This window comes from Petromyzon marinus, chromosome 72, assembly GCF_048934315.1.
Source record: "Petromyzon marinus isolate PM22_M1 ecotype Great Lakes invasive population chromosome 72, UKy_Petmar_22M1.pri1.0, whole genome shotgun sequence".
NCBI classification, from domain to species: domain Eukaryota; kingdom Metazoa; phylum Chordata; class Hyperoartia; order Petromyzontiformes; family Petromyzontidae; genus Petromyzon; species Petromyzon marinus.
Window position 1 is genome coordinate 1449929 of NC_133738.1, and position 16258 is coordinate 1466186.

Here is a 16258-nt window from a genome sequence, read left to right on the forward strand (position 1 = left end):
TGGGGGGTGAGACACTGGGGGGTGAGACACTGGGGGTGAGACACTGGGGGGTGAGACACTGGGGGGGTGAGACACTGGGGGTGAGACACTGGGGGGTGAGACACTGGGGGGTGAGACACTGGGGGGTGAGACACTGGGGGGTGAGACACTGGGGGTGAGACACTGGGGGGTGAGACACTGGGGGTGAGACACTGGGGGGGGGTGAGACACTGGGGGTGAGACACTGGGGGGTGAGACACTGGGGGGTGAGACACTGGGGGTGAGACACTGGCTGGGGGTGAGACACTGGGGGGGTGAGACACTGGGGGTGAGACACTGGGGGGTGAGACACTGGGGGGTGAGACACTGGGGGGTGAGACACTGGGGGGTGAGACACTGGGGGGTGAGACACTGGGGGTGAGACACTGGGGGGGTGAGACACTGGGGGGTGAGACACTGGGGGGTGAGACACTGGGGGTGAGACACTGGGGTGAGACACGGGGTGAGACACTGGGGGTGAGACACTGGGGGGGTGAGACACTGGGGGGTGAGACACTGGGGGGTGAGACACTGGGGAGACACTGGTGAGACACTGGGGGGGTGAGACACTGGGGGTGAGACACTGGGGGGTGAGACACTGGGGGGTGAGACACTGGGGGGTGAGACACTGGGGGGTGAGACACTGGGGGGTGAGACACTGGGGGGTGAGACACTGGGGGGTGAGACACTGGGGGGTGAGACACTGGGGGGTGAGACACTGGGGGGGTGAGACACTGGGGGGTGAGACACTGGGGGTGAGACACTGGGGGGTGAGACACTGGGGGGGTGAGACACTGGGGGTGAGACACTGGGGGTGAGACACTGGGGGTGAGACACTGGGGGTGAGACACTGGGGGGTGAGACACTGGGGGTGAGACACTGGGGGGGTGAGACACTGGGGGTGAGACACTGGGGGGTGAGACACTGGGGGGTGAGACACTGGGGGGTGAGACACTGGGGGTGAGACACTGGGGGGTGAGACACTGGGGGGTGAGACACTGGGGGGGTGAGACACTGGGGGGTGAGACACTGGGGGAACACTGGGTGAGACACTGGGGGGTGAGACACTGGGGGGTGAGACACTGGGGTGACACTGGGGGTGAGACACTGGGGGGTGGGAGACACTGGGGGGTGAGACACTGGGGGGTGAGACACTGGGGGGGGTGAGACACTGGGGGTGAGACACTGGGGGGTGAGACACTGGGGGTGAGACACTGGGGGGTGAGACACTGGGGGGTGAGACACTGGGGGGGTGAGACACTGGGGGGGTGAGACACTGGGGGTGAGACACTGGGGGGTGAGACACTGGGGGGTGAGACACTGGGGGGTGAGACACTGGGGGGTGAGACACTGGGGGGTGAGACACTGGGGGGGTGAGACACTGGGGGGTGAGACACTGGGGGGGGTGAGACACTGGGGGGTGAGACACTGGGGGGGTGAGACACTGGGGGGTGAGACACTGGGGGGGTGAGACACTGGGGGGGTGAGACACTGGGGGGGTGAGACACTGGGGGGTGAGACACTGGGGGGTGAGACACTGGGGGTGAGACACTGGGGGGTGAGACACTGGGGGGTGAGACACTGGGGGGTGAGACACTGGGGGTGAGACACTGGGGGGTGAGACACTGGGGGGGTGAGACACTGGGGGGTGAGACACTGGGGGGTGAGACACTGGGGGTGAGACACTGGGGGGTGAGACACTGGGGGTGAGACACTGGGGGGTGAGACACTGGGGGGGTGAGACACTGGGGGGTGAGACACTGGGGGTGAGACACTGGGGGGGTGAGACACTGGGGGGTGAGACACTGGGGGGTGAGACACTGGGGGGTGAGACACTGGGGGGTGAGACACTGGGGGGTGAGACACTGGGGGGGTGAGACACTGGGGGTGAGACACTGGGGGGTGAGACACTGGGGGGTGAGACACTGGGGGGTGAGACACTGGGGGGTGAGACACTGGGGGTGAGACACTGGGGGGGGTGAGACACTGGGGGGTGAGACACTGGGGGGTGAGACACTGGGGGGGGTGAGACACTGGGGGGGTGAGACACTGGGGGTGGACACTGGGGTGAGACACTGGGGGTGAGACACTGGGGGGTGAGACACTGGGGGGGTGAGACACTGGGGGAGGGGTGAGACACTGGGGGGTGAGACACTGGGGGGTGAGACACTGGGGGTGAGACACTGGGGGGGGTGAGACACTGGGGGGGTGAGACACTGGGGGGTGAGACACTGGGGGGTGAGACACTGGGGGGTAAGGGAGAGACACTGGGGGTGAGACACTGGGGGGGTGAGACACTGGGGGGACACACGGGGGTGAGACACTGGGGGGTGAGACACTGGGGGGTGAGACACTGGGGGGTGAGACACTGGGGGGGGTGAGACACTGGGGGTGAGACACTGGTGGGTGAGACACGGGGTGAGACACTGGGGGTGAGACACTGGGGGGGTGAGACACTGGGGGTGAGACACTGGGGGGTGAGACACTGGGGGGGTGAGACACTGGGGGGTGAGACACTGGGGGGTGAGACACTGGGGGTGAGACACTGGGGGGTGAGACCTGGAGGGGAGACCTGGGGGTGAGACACTGGGGGGTGAGACACTGGGGGGTGAGACACTGGGGGTGAGACACTGGGGGGTGAGACACTGGGGGGGTGAGACACTGGGGGTGAGACACTGGGGGGTGAGACACTGGGGGGTGAGACACTGGGGGGGTGAGACACTGGGGGGTGAGACACTGGGGGGGGTGAGACACTGGGGGTGAGACACTGGGGGGGTGAGACACTGGGGGGTGAGACACTGGGGGGTGAGACACTGGGGTGAGACACTGGGGGTGAGACACTGGGGGGTGAGACACTGGGGGGTGAGACACTGGGGGGTGAGACACTGGGGGGTGAGACACTGGGGGTGAGACACTGGGGGTGAGACACTGGGGGGTGAGACACTGGGGGGTGAGACACTGGGGGGGTGAGACACTGGGGGTGAGACACTGGGGGGTGAGACACTGGGGGTGAGACACTGGGGGGTGAGACACTGGGGGGGTGAGACACTGGGGGGTGAGACACTGGGGGGTGAGACACTGGGGGTGAGACACTGGGGGGGTGAGACACTGGGGGTGAGACACTGGGGGGGGTGAGACACTGGGGGGTGAGACACTGGGGGGTGAGACACTGGGGGGTGAGACACTGGGGGGTGAGACACTGGGGGGTGAGACACTGGGGGGGTGAGACACTGGGGGTGAGACACTGGGGGGGTGAGACACTGGGGGTGAGACACTGGGGGGTGAGACACTGGGGGGGGTGAGACACTGGGGGGTGAGACACTGGGGGTGAGACACTGGGGGTGAGACACTGGGGGTGAGACACTGGGGGTGAGACACTGGGGGGTGAGACACTGGGGGTGAGACACTGGGGGTGAGACACTGGGGGGTGAGACACTGGGGGTGAGACACTGGGGGGTGAGACACTGGGGGGTGAGACACTGGGGGGTGAGACACTGGGGGGTGAGACACTGGGGGTGAGACACTGGGGGGTGAGACACTGGGGGTGAGACACTGGGGGTGAGACACTGGGGGTGAGACACTGGGGGTGAGACACTGGGGGTGAGACACTGGGGGGTGAGACACTGGGGGTGAGACACTGGGGGTGAGACACTGGGGGGTGAGACACTGGGGGGTGAGACACTGGGGGTGAGACACTGGGGGTGAGACACTGGGGGTGAGACACTGGGGGGTGAGACACTGGGGGGTGAGACACTGGGGGTGAGACTCTGGGTGAGACACTGGGGGGAACTCTCTGGGGTGAGACACTGGGGGGTGAGACACTGGGGGGGGTGAGACACTGGGGGTGAGACACTGGGGGTGAGACACTGGGGGTGAGACACTGGGGGTGAGACACTGGGGGGGGTGAGACACTGGGGGGTGAGACACTGGGGGGTGAGACACTGGGGGGTGAGACACTGGGGGGTGAGACACTGGGGGTGAGACACTGGGGGGGGTGAGACACTGGGGGTGAGACACTGGGGGGTGAGACACTGGGGGGGGTGAGACACTGGGGGGTGAGACACTGGGGGGGGTGAGACACTGGGGGTGAGACACTGGGGGGTGAGACACTGGGGGGTGAGACACTGGGGGGGTGAGACACTGGGGGTGAGACACTGGGGGTGAGACACTGGGGGTGAGACACTGGGGGGGGTGAGACACTGGGGGGTGAGACACTGGGGGGGGTGAGACACTGGGGGTGAGACACTGGGGGGTGAGACACTGGGGGTGAGACACTGGGGGGTGAGACACTGGGGGGTGAGACACTGGGGGGTGAGACACTGGGGGGTGAGACACTGGGGGGTGAGACACTGGGGGTGATCACTGGGGTGAGACACTGGGGGTGAGACACTGGGGGTGAGACACTGGGGGTGAGACACTGGGGGGTGAGACACTGGGGGGTGAGACACTGGGACGGGGGTGAGACACGGGGGGGGTGAGACACTGGGGGGTGAGACACTGGGGGGGGTGAGACACTGGGGGTGAGACACTGGGGGGGGTGAGACACTGGGGGTGAGACACTGGGGGTGAGACACTGGGGGTGAGACACTGGGGGGTGAGACACTGGGGGGGGTGAGACACTGGGGGGTGAGACACTGGGGGGGTGAGACACTGGGGGTGAGACACTGGGGGGTGAGACACTGGGGGTGAGACACTGGGGGGTGAGACACTGGGGGGTGAGACACTGGGGGTGAGACACTGGGGGGTGAGACACTGGGGGGTGAGACACTGGGGGGGGTGAGACACTGGGGGTGAGACACTGGGGGTGAGACACTGGGGGTGAGACACTGGGGGGTGAGACACTGGGGGGTGAGACACTGGGGGGGGTGAGACACTGGGGGGTGAGACACTGGGGGTGAGACACTGGGGGTGAGACACTGGGGGGGGTGAGACACTGGGGGTGAGACACTGGGGGGTGAGACACTGGGGGGTGAGACACTGGGGGGTGAGACACTGGGGGGTGAGACACTGGGGGTGAGACACTGGGGGGGTATCCTATAACCCCCCCCTTTCTCCCTTCCCCCCCCCCTCGCCCCCTCCCTTGCCCCTCCCCCCCCCTCGCCCCTCCCCCCCCCTCGCCCCTCCCCCCTCGCCCCTCCCCCCCCTCGCCCCTCCCCCCCTCAGCCCGTCGATGGAGGCGACAGCATCGCAAGGGGAGGGGCTTGTGGGTGAGGAGGGGACCGGTGGGGGTGGGGGTGGGGGCACCCCCCAGGAGGAGACCCCCGGCACCAGCAGTGGTGGAGACTCGGCCAGCACCCAGGGTACGTGCACCTAGCCTGGCACAGCACGTGTCACCTAGCCTGGCACCTAGCCTGGCACCACCTAGCCTGGCACAGCACGTGTCACCTAGCCTGGCACCTTGCCTGGCACAACCCGTGTCACCTAGCCTGGCACAGCACGTGTCACCTAGCCTGGCACAGCCCGTGTCACCTAGCCTGGCACCTAGCCTGGCACCACCTAGCCTGGCACAGCACGTGTCACCTAGCCTGGCACAGCCCGTGTCACCTAGCCTGGCACCTAGCCTGGCACAGCACGTGTCACCTAGCCTGGCACAGCACGTGTCACCTAGCCTGGCACAACCCGTGTCACCTAGCCTGGCACAGCACGTGTCACCTAGCCTGGCACAACCCGTGTCACCTAGCCTGGCACAGCACGTGTCACCTAGCCTGGCACAGCCCGTGTCACCTAGCCTGGCACAGCACGTGTCACCTAGCCTGGCACAACCCGTGTCACCTAGCCTGGCACAACCCGTGTCACCTAGCCTGGCACAGCACGTGTCACCTAGCCTGGCACAGCACGTGTCACCTAGCCTGGCACAACACGTGTTACCTAGCCTGGCACAACCCATGTCACCTAGCCTGGCACAACACGTGTCACCTAGCCTGGCACAGCCCGTGTCACCTAGCCTGGCACAACCCGTGTCACCTAGCCTGGCACAACCCGTGTCACCTAGCCTGGCACAGCACGTGTTACCTAGCCTGGCACAACCCATGTCACCTAGCCTGGCACAACACGTGTCACCTAGCCTGGCACAACCCATGTCACCTAGCCTGGCACAGCACGTGTCACCTAGCCTGGCACAGCCCGTGTCACCTAGCCTGGCACAACCCGTGTCACCTAGCCTGGCACAGCACGTGTCACCTAGCCTGGCACAGCCCGTGTCACCTAGCCTGGCACAGCCCGTGTCACCTAGCCTGGCACAGCCCGTGTCACCTAGCCTGGCACAGCCCGTGTCACCTAGCCCGGCACAACCCGTGTCACCTAGCCTGGCACAACCCGTGCCACCTAGCCTGGCAACCCGTGTCACCTAGCCTGGCACAACCCGTGTCACCTAGCCTGGCACAACCCGTGTCACCTAGCCTGGCACAACCCCGTGTCACCTAGCCTGGCACAACCCGTGTCACCTAGCCTAGCACAACCCGTGTCACCTAGCCTAGCACAGCCCGTGTCACCTAGCCTGGCACAGCACGTGTCACCTAGCCTGGCACAACCCGTGTCACCTGGCCTGGCACAGCCCGTGTCACCTAGCCTGGCACAGCCCGTGTCACCTAGCCTGGCACAGCCCGTGTCACCTAGCCTGGCACAGCACGTGTTACCTAGCCTGGCACAACCCGTGTCACCTAGCCTGGCACCACCTAGCCTGTCACCTAGCCTGGCACAGCCCGTGTCACCTAGCCTGGCACAACCCGTGTCACCTAGCCTGGCACAGCACGTGTCACCTAGCCTGGCACCTTGCCTGGCACAACCCGTGTCACCTAGCCCGGCACAACCCGTGTGCACCTAGCCTGGCACAGCCCGTGTCACCTAGCCTGGCACAACACGTGTCACCTAGCCTGGCACAACACGTGTCACCTAGCCTGGCACAGCCCGTGTCACCTAGCCTGGCACAACCCGTGTCACGGCACAACCCGTGTCACCTAGCCTGGCACAACCCGTGTCACCTAGCCTGGCACAACCCGTGTCACCTAGCCTGGCACAGCACGTGTCACCTAGCCTGGCACAGCACGTGTCACCTAGCCTGGCATAACCCGTGTCACCTAGCCTGGCACCACCTAGCCTGGCACAGCACGTGTCACCTAGCCTGGCACAGCACGTGTCACCTAGCCTGGCACAGCACGTGTCACCTAGCCTGTCACCTAGCCTGGCACAGCACGTGTCACCTAGCCTGGCACAGCCCGTGTCACCTAGCCTGGCACAACCCGTGTCACCCAGCCTGGCACAGCACGTGTCACCTAGCCTGGCACCTAGCCTGGCACCACCTAGCCTGGCACACCCCGTGTCACCGGCTGGGTCTGTCACGTGACCACCACCTGGTGCACCTAGCCTGGCACAACACGTGTCACCTGGCCTGGCACAACCCGTGTCACCTAGCCTGGCACAACCCGTGTCACCTAGCCTGGCACAGCCCGTGTCACCGGCTGGGTCTGTCACGTGACCACCACCTGGTGCACCTAGCCTGGCACAACACGTGTCACCTAGCCTGGCACAACACGTGTCACCTAGCCTGGCACAACCCGTGTCACCTAGCCTGGCACAACCCGTGTCACCTAGCCTGGCACAGCACGTGTCACCTAGCCTGGCACAACCCGTGTGCACCTAGCCTGGCACAGCCAGTGTCACCTAGCCTGGCACAACCCGTGTCACCTAGCCTGGCACAGCACGTGTCACCTAGCCTGGCACAGCACGTGTCACCTAGCCTGCAACCGCCTAGCCTGGCACAACCCGTGTCACCTAGCCTGGCACAACCCGTGTCACCTAGCCTGGCGCAACCCGTGTCACCTAGCTTGGCACAACACGTGTCACCTAGCCTGGCACAACCCGTGCCACCTAGCCTGGCACAACCCGTGTCACCTAGCCTGGCACAGCACGTGTCACCTAGCCTGGCACAGCCCGTGTCACCTAGCCTGGCACAGCACGTGTCACCTAGCCTGTCACCTAGCCTGGCACAACCCGTGTCACCTAGCCCGGCACAACCCGTGCCACCTAGCCCGGCACAACCCGTGTCACCTAGCCCGGCACAACCCGTGTCACCTAGCCTGGCACAACCCGTGTCACCGGCTGGGTCTGTCACGTGACCACCTCCTGGTGCACCTAGCCTGGCACAGCGGCACAACCCGTGTCACCTGCTGGGTCTGTCACGTGACCACCTCCTGGTGCACCTAGCCTGGCACAACCCGTGTCACCTGCTGGGTCTGTCACGTGACCACCTCCCGGTGCACCTAGCCTGGCACAAGCGCTGCGGTGATGTGGTAGTGATGGTTGTGGTGGTGGTGATGGCTGGGATGGTGGCGATGATGGTGGTGGTGGTGATGGTGATAGTGGTGATGGTGGTGGTGCAGGTGGTGATGTTGTTGATGGTGATGATGATGTTGATGTTGTTGATGATGGTGCAGGTGGTGATGTTGATGGTGATGTTGTTGATGGTGATGATGGTGGTGATGTTGTTGATGGTGGTGATGTTGATGTTGTTGATGGTGATGTTGTTGATATTGTTGTTGTTGTTGATGGTGATGATGTTTTTGATGATGTTGATGTTGTTGATGGTGGTGGTGGTGGTGATGTTGTTGATGGTGATGATGTTGTTGATGTTGTTGATGGTGATGGTGGTGGTGATGTTGTTGATGGTAGTGATGTTGTTGATGGTGATGGTGGTGGTGATGTTGTTGATGGTGATGATGTTGTTGATGGTGATTATGTTTTTGATGATGTTGATGGTGGTGGTGGTGCAGGTGATGTTGTTGTTGTTGATGGTGGTGATGTTGTTGATGTTGTTGATGGTGGTGATGATGATGATGTTGTTGATGGTGGTGGTGGTGCAGGTGATGTTGTTGTTGATGGTGGTGCAGGTGATGATGTTGATGTTGTTGATGATGGTGCAGGGGGTGATGTTGTTGATGTTGTTGATGTTGTTGATGGTGGTGGTGTAGGTGGGCAGGCGAAGCGTTTGGTACGTCCCCAGGGACCTCCTCCCCCGAGGCCTCCAACGCCTCGCTCAGCCGCAGACTCACACGGCCACGTGGGGGTGAGTGAGTGGGTGGGTGAGTGAGTGGGTGTGTGAGTGGGTGAGTGAGTGAGTGGGTGTGTGAGTGGGTGAGTGGGTGTGTGAGTGAGTGTGTGAGTGAGTGGGTGTGTGAGTGGGTGTGTGGGGTGAGTGAGTGAGTGGGTGTGTGAGTGGGTGAGTGAGTGTGTGAGTGGGTGTGTGAGTGTGTGTGTGAGTGAGTGGGTGTGTGAGTGAGTGGGTGTGTGAGTGAGTGAGTGTGTAAGTGTGTGAGTGGGTTGTGTGAGTGTGTGAGTGGGTGAGTGTGTGTGTGAGTGAGTGGGTGTGTGAGTGAGTGAGTGGGTGGGTGAGTGAGTGTGTGGGTGAGTGAGTGGGTGAGTGAGTGAGTGAGTGGGTGAGTGAGTGAGTGGGTGTGTGAGTGAGTGTGTGAGTGAGTGGGTGTGTGAGTGGGTGTGTGGGTGAGTGAGTGAGTGGGTGTGTGAGTGGGTGAGTGAGTGTGTGAGTGGGTGTGTGAGTGTGTGTGTGAGTGAGTGGGTGTGTGAGTGAGTGGGTGTGTGAGTGAGTGAGTGTGTAAGTGTGTGAGTGGGTTGTGTGAGTGTGTGAGTGGGTGAGTGTGTGTGTGAGTGAGTGGGTGTGTGAGTGAGTGAGTGGGTGGGTGAGTGAGTGTGTGGGTGAGTGAGTGTGTAAGTGAGTGAGTGGGTGTGTAGTGTGTGAGTGAGTGAGTGGGTGTGTGAGTGAGTGTGTAAGTGGGTGTGTGAGTGAGTGTGTGAGTGAGTGTGTGAGTGTGTGAGTGAGTGGGTGTGTGAGTGAGTGGGTGTGTGAGTGAGTGTGTGAGTGGGTGTGTGAGTGTGTGTGTGAGTGTGTGTGTGTGAGTGGGTGAGTGAGTGGGTGAGTGAGTGTGTGAGTGGGTGTGTGAGTGTGTAAGTGAGTGAGTGTGTGGAGTGAGTGGGTGAGTGAGTGGGTGTGTGAGTGAGTGAGTGGGTGTGAGAGTGGGTGTGTGAGTGGGTTGTGAGTGAGTGAGTGGGTGAGTGAGTGGGTGAGTGAGTGGGTGAGTGGGTGAGTGAGTGTGCGTCTCTTTCAGGTTACCGTGGTCGTGGCAGGATTGCAAGAGGTGGACGCCCATTTTGAAGGACGTCAACTTCTACTCACCAACTCACTCACTCACTCACCAACTCACTCACCAACTCACCCACTCACACACACACTAACCCACTCACTCACCCACCCACCCACTCACTCACTCACCCACTCACTCACCCACTCACTCACCCACTCACTCACCCACCTGCTCACCCACTCACTCACTCACCCACTCACTCACCCACTCACTCACCCACTCACATTCACTCACTCACTCACACTCACTCACTCACGCACCCACTCACACCCACTCACTCACCCACACACTCACCCACTCACTCACCCACTCACTCACTCACTCACCCACACACTCACCCACTCACTCACCCACTCACTCACTCACCCACTCACCAACCTGCTCACCCACCCAGCGCGTGAGTGTCTGACCCCATAAGTCTTCTCTGTCGCATAGCTTAGAGGTGTCCATTTTAGACTCCCTCCCTCTCCCCCCACTTCCATCCACCCCCCCTCCTCCCTCCCTCCACCCCCTCCCCCCACTTCCACCCCTCCACCCCCTCCCTCCACCCCCTCCCTCCCATCCCCCTCCCTCTCCCCCCACTTCCATCCACCCCCCCCTCTCTCCACCCCCTCCCTCCACCCCCCCTCCCACCCCCTCCCTCCCTCCCCCAGCACCTTTTAACCAAATGAATTGGACGACGGTGACGATGATTCTACTACAAATAAAGTTACACAGTGCCAGTCGTAGACACCCTCGGTTGTGTTGGTGATTTGTTATCATGATGATGAGATGATTGTTGTCATCACGGTGATGAAGTGGTGATTGTTATCATGATGATGTGATGATTGTTGTCATCACGGTGATGAATTGGTGATTGTTATCATGATGATGTGATGATTGTTGTCATCACGGTGATGAAGTGGTGATTGTTATCATAATGATGTGATGATTGTTGTCATCACGGTGATGAAGTGGTGATTGTTATCATGATGATGTGATGATTGTTGTCATCATGATGATGATGATGAGATGATTGTCATGATGGTGATGAAGTGGTGATTGTTATGATGATGAGATGATTTTTGTCATCATGATGATGAAGTGGTGATTGTTATCATGATTATGAGATTGTTGTCATGGTGATGAAGTGGTGATTGTTATCATGATGATGAGATGATTGTTGTCATCATGATGATGAAGTGATGATTATTATCATGATGGTGATGATGAGATGATTTTTGTCATGGTGATTAAGTGGTGATTGTTATCATGATGATGTGATGATTGTTGTCATCATGATGATGAAGTGGTGATTGTTATGATGAGATGATTTTTGTCATCATGGTGATGATGAGATTATTGTTGCCATCATGGTGATGCGATGATTGTTGTCATCATGGTGATGATGAGATGATTGTTGTCATCATGGTGATGAAGTGATGATTGTTATGATGTGATGATTGTTATGATGAAGTGATCCCACTTTCAGTGATTATGATGACGATGATGATGATCACCACACCTCGTTATCCTCCTGGCTACTTGAAGCCTCATCCCTTGAGCCGCTCTGGAACTCCGTCCCCTAGACTCCTGCCATAGGAACGGAGAGTTTCCATCGCTGCACAGATCAGCGCCTGGTGGTTAAGGGAGTGTGTGTGTCACTGTGTGTGTGTGTCACTGTGTCACTGTGTGTGTGTGTCACTGTGTCACTGTGTGTGTGTGTCACTGTGTCACTGTGTGTGTCACTGTGTGTGTGTCACTGTGTGTGTGTCACTGTGTGTGTGTGTCACTGTGTGTGTGTCACTGTGTGTGTCACTGTGTGTCACTGTGTGTGTGTGTCACTGTGTGTGTTTCAGTGTGTGTCACTGTGTCACTGTGTCAGTGTGTGTCACTGTGTGTCACTGTGTCACTGTGTGTGTGTCACTGTGTGTGTGTGTCACTGTGTGTGTGTCACTGTGTGTGTGTGTCACTGTGTGTGTGTGTCACTGTGTGTGTGTGTCACTGTGTGTGTGTGTCACTGTGTGTGTGTGTTACTGTGTGTGTGTGTTACTGTGTGTGTCACTGTGTGTGTGTGTCACGGTGTGTGTGTCACTGTGTGTGTCACTGTGTGTGTGTCACTGTGTGTGTGTGTGTCACTGTGTGTGTGTGTCACTGTGTGTGTGTCACTGTGTCACTGTGTGTGTGTGTGTCACTGTGTGTGTGTGTGTCACTGTGTGTGTGTGTCACTGTGTGTGTGTCACTGTGTGTGTGTGTGTCACTGTGTGTGTGTGTCACTGTGTGTGTGTGTCACTGTGTGTGTGTCACTGTGTGTGTGTGTGTCACTGTGTGTGTGTGTCACTGTGTGTGTGTGTCACTGTGTGTGTGTGTCCGGCAAAACAACTCCCTACCTCCTCGTGGTACCGGATGGCACCGCTGTGGTGGGCAGTGCCATGGGGGGAGGGCCGACTCAGATTGGCCTCTCCCCTCATGGCGTCAGTGACCACCACAGCGGCCAAACGGGGGCTCTGGACGGGCGCGAGGGGCTGGTGACCCCTCCACCTTCAATTAATTACCGCTAAACCACGAGTTAAATATCTAACTAATAAGCCCTTGCCGGAGGCCCCGGGGGGCCAGGCGTCTATGACGTCTCCTGGCCAGACCTCAATTGGCGGAGCCAGGAGATTGAATCTCTACCCTCGGGGCTCCTCCAGAAACAACGAAAAACCACTACGGGTGGCCACGTGGAATGTTCGAACGCTCACTGCGGAGGAGAGGCTGCCCACTCCTCTGTCGGGAGCTGGACCGGTACCGCCTGGATCTATGCGGCATTCAGGAGGTCCGGTGGACCGGCTCTGGCTCCTGCCACCCTGAGGGGTGGACAGTCCTCTACTCGGGGCAGCAGACTGCCAAACAACAGGGAGTGGCTCTTCTTCTGAACAAAAGAATGAAGGGGGCGTGGGAGCGGTGAGGTGTGGGAAGCTGTAAGCCCCAGGCTACATTGGGCTCGCATTCCCTTCAACCAGAGGCGAGGAATGGTGGTCGTGGTTACTTATACCCCCACCGAAGACGAACATCCGTGGAGGGATGCAGGCAAGGCCGATGAGTCAGATGCCTTCTATGACCTGTCACAGCTGCTGGCTAAAGTGGCCCCTCGGGATAGAGTCATCATGTTGGGTGACTTCAATGCCCGAGTTGGTCATGATGCTGGGCCCTGGTCTGGAGTGATTGGAGGGCATGGGCCAGATCAGCTCAATAACAATGGTAGGAGGCTGCTAGATTTGTGTGCAGCCCATGGGCTTGTAATTACCAACACGCTGTTCCGGCATCGGCGCATCCACACAACATCACGGATGCATGCCGGGTCCAAGTAAGAACATCTGCTGGACTACATAGTGATGGACCGGTGGATGCGAGCCCATGTCCTTGACACCAGGACCTACCGTGGGTAGGTCCTGGTGACCATCGACTAGTCATCTGTATGATGCGCCTGCCATTCTGAGTGAGTAACTGAGTGAGTGACTGAGTGAGTGAGTGACTGAGTGACTGAGTGTGTGAGTGACTGAGTGCGTGACTGAGTGACTGAGTGAGTGACTGACTGAGTGAGTGTCTGAGTGAGTGAGTGACTGAGTGACTGAGTGAGTGAGTGACTGACTGAGTGACTGACTGACTGAGTGAGTGTGTGAGTGCGTGACTGAGTGAGTGACTGAGTGAGTGACTGACTGAGTGACTGACTGAGTGACTGACTGAGTGAATGTGTGAGTGACTGAGTGACTGAGTGAGTGACTAAGTGAGTGAGTGACTGAGTGACTGAGTGACTGAGTGAGTGAGTGTCTGAGTGAGTGACTGACTGAGTGACTGAGTGACTGACTAAGTGAGTGTGTGAGTGACTGAGTGAGTGACTGAGTGACTGACTGACTGAGTGACTGAGTGAGTGTGTGAGTGCGTGACTGACTGAGTGACTGACTGAGTGAGTGAGTGTGTGACTGAGTGAGTGACTGACTGAGTGACTGAGTGAGTGACTGAGTGAGTGACTAAGTGAGTGACTGACTGAATAAGTGTCTGAGTGAGTGAGTGTCTGAGTGAGTGAGTGACTGACTGAGTGACTGAGTGACTGAGTGAGTGACTGAGTGACTGACTGAGTGACTGACTGAGTGACTGACTGAGTGACTGAGTGACTGAGTGACTGAGTGAGTGTGAGTGCGTGACTGACTGAGTGTGTGACTGAGTGAGTGAGTGACTGACTGAGTGACTGACTGAGTGACTGACTGAGTGAGTGACTGACTGAGTGACTGAGTGACTGACTGAGTGACTGAGTGACTGACTGAGTGACTGACTGAGTGAGTGACTGAGTGAGTGACTGAGTGACTGAGTGCGTGACTGAGTGAGTGACTGAGCGACTGAGTGAGTGACTGACTGAGTGACTGAGTGACTGAGTGAGTGAGTGACTGAGTGAGTGACTGAGTGAGTGACTGAGTGACTGACTGAGTGAGTGACTGACTGAGTGACTGACTGAGTGACTGACTGAGTGACTGAGTGAGTGCCTGAGTGACTGACTGAGTGACTGACTGAGTGACTGAATGACTGACTGAGTGACTGAGTGACTGAGTGACTGACTGAGTGAGTGACTGAGTGAGTGGCTGAGTGACTGAGTGAGTGACTGAGTGAGTGACTGAGTGACTGAGTGAGTGACTGAGTGAGTGACTGACTGAGTGACTGAGTGACTGAGTGAGTGACTGACTGAGTGACTGAGTGAGTGACTGAGTGACTGACTGACTGAGTGACTGAGTGAGTGCCTGAGTGACTGACTGAGTGACTGACTGAGTGACTGAGTGAGTGCCTGAGTGACTGACTGAGTGACTGACTGAGTGACTGAGTGACTGACTGAGTGACTGAGTGACTGAGTGAGTGACTGACTGAGGGAGTGAGTGACTGAGTGAGTGACTGAGTGAGTGACTGAGTGACTGAGTGAGTGACTGAGTGAGTGAGTGACTGAGTGACTGAGTGACTGAGTGAGTGACTGACTGAGTGACTGAGTGAGTGACTGAGTGAGTGACTGAGTGACTGACTGAGTGACTGACTGACTGAGTGACTGACTGAGTGACTGACTGAGTGACTGACTGAGTGACTGAGTGACTGACTGAGTGACTGAGTGACTGACTGAGTGACTGAGTGAGTGACTGAGTGACTGACTGAGGGAGTGAGTGACTGAGTGAGTGACTGAGTGAGTGAGTGAGTGACTGACTGAGTATAAATTCAATGCCGAGTTAACCTAGGGGAGGGATATTCACTGCCGCTGATGTTGCCCGCTGAGCGGGGGAACTGAACTCGCCAGCGCCCTCAGCGCTGTCCCACCGCTCCTCTACGACTCCGGGAATCGAATCAAACGAAACGAACCAAAGGAATCGATACCAAAGGGGAGTCGACTCCGAAGCCGCACGAAATTTGCGCAATCGCCTGGCGGTGACGTCACCGCGTTCCGTGGCGTGATGACGCCATCACGCACACCCCCCTCTCTCCCCCGCACGCTGCACGTGTGTTTGTCATGACGTCATTACGCACACCCTTCCCCCAACTCTCCGCCTCCCCCCCCATCGTTGCCGTGGCAACACCCCACGTGTTTATTTAACGAGGCCACGCTGGGTGCGGGGAGTGGTTTGCGTGATGACGTCGGCACGCACACTCCCCCACTGGCCCGTCACGGCACGAGGGTGCGTAATGACGTCATCACGCACACCCCCCCACCCCCCCCACGATCGTCGCCGCTGCAACGCCAAACGTGTTGATTTTGCGCGGGGCGGGGCCTGGGTGGATTTGCGTGATGACGTCATTCCGTTTCGAAACAAATGCGTGCGCGCCGACGTCACGGAAATAAACCACCAGCGCGATGACGTCGACCCGCAATGTTCATTCAGCCGTGCGTGATGACGTTTCGGGCGCCGTTGCGCAACCGTGCGCGATGACGTAATTGAGATGCTACGAGGGCGGGGGTCATTACGCGGTGACGTCACCGCTATGTGCTGAGCAGAGGAATGTCAGTGCGCGATGACGTCACAGCAAAATGGAGGGTGGCGGTTGGTACGCGGTGACGTCATTACAATGAGGGAGGCGGGGCAATGCAGGTGCGT

At 59.2% G+C, this 16258-nt stretch overlaps 1 long non-coding RNA gene across 1 annotated transcript; it reads left to right on the forward strand.

The window, feature by feature from the left end:
* The first annotated feature begins 5212 nt into the window (after positions 1–5212).
* LOC142906916 (uncharacterized) lies at positions 5213–10904 on the forward strand. The gene is made up of 3 exons (XR_012930554.1): positions 5213–5318; positions 8985–9079; positions 10137–10904. It is a non-coding gene; the product is annotated as an uncharacterized LOC142906916 (long non-coding RNA).
* Positions 10905–16258: the final 5354 nt, after the last annotated feature.